This window comes from Lolium rigidum, chromosome 7 (assembly GCF_022539505.1).
Source record: "Lolium rigidum isolate FL_2022 chromosome 7, APGP_CSIRO_Lrig_0.1, whole genome shotgun sequence".
Classification (NCBI taxonomy): Eukaryota; Viridiplantae; Streptophyta; class Magnoliopsida; order Poales; family Poaceae; genus Lolium; species Lolium rigidum.
Window position 1 is genome coordinate 360452374 of NC_061514.1, and position 952 is coordinate 360453325.

Sequence of the window (952 nt, forward strand, 5' to 3'; positions counted from 1 at the left end):
AAGAGAGATTTTAATTTTAGCTTCATTAACAGGTGGTATTCCAACTAGACTCTCAATAATGCAACTAGCTTCTAAAGCGGGAGTGCCTAGGAAATTACCTCCCGCAAGAGTATCAAGAACATACCTATTCCAACTAGAGATTCCAACATAAAAGTTCCTAAGTAGTATAATAATGGAGTGTTTCTTAATGCACCTATGATGAGCATCACTAATTCTATACCAAGCATCTTTAAAACTTTCTCCCCCTTGTTGCTTAAAGGAACGAACTTCACCTTCCGGATTACTCATTTTTAGCGATAGTAAATAAAGCAAACTAGATAAAGTAAATGCAAGTAACTATTTTTTTTTGTGTTTTTGATATAGAGAACAAGACAGGTAAATAAAGTAAAGCCGACAACTAATTTTTTTGTGTTTTGTTTAAGTGCGACAAACAAAGCGATAAATAAAGTAAAGTAAAGCAAGACAAAAACAAAGTAAAGAGATTGGAAGTGGAGACTCCCCTTGCAGGCGTGTCTTGATCTCCCCGGCAACGGCGCCGAGAAAACGATTGCTTGGCGTGTAGTTGACGTGGGAGTTAGAAATCTTTGTGGTGTAACTTTTCTTCGGGTCCCGGCAACGGCGCCGGAGAAACGAGTCTTGATGCGCGTAGATGACACGTTCGTTGGGAACCCCAAGAGGAAGGTGTGATGCGCACGGCAGACAAGTTTTCCCTCGATAAGCAACCAAGGTTATCGAACCGGTAGGAGCCAAGAAGCACGTTGAAGGTTGTTGGTGGCGGAGTGTAGTGCGGCGCAACACCGAGGATTCCGGCGCCAACGTGGAACCTGCACAACACAATCACAGAACTTTGCCCCAACGTAACAGTGAAGTTGTCAATCTCACCGGCTTGCTGTAAACAAAGGATTAGATGTATAGTGTGGATGATGATGGTTGTTTGCGAAGAACAGTAAAG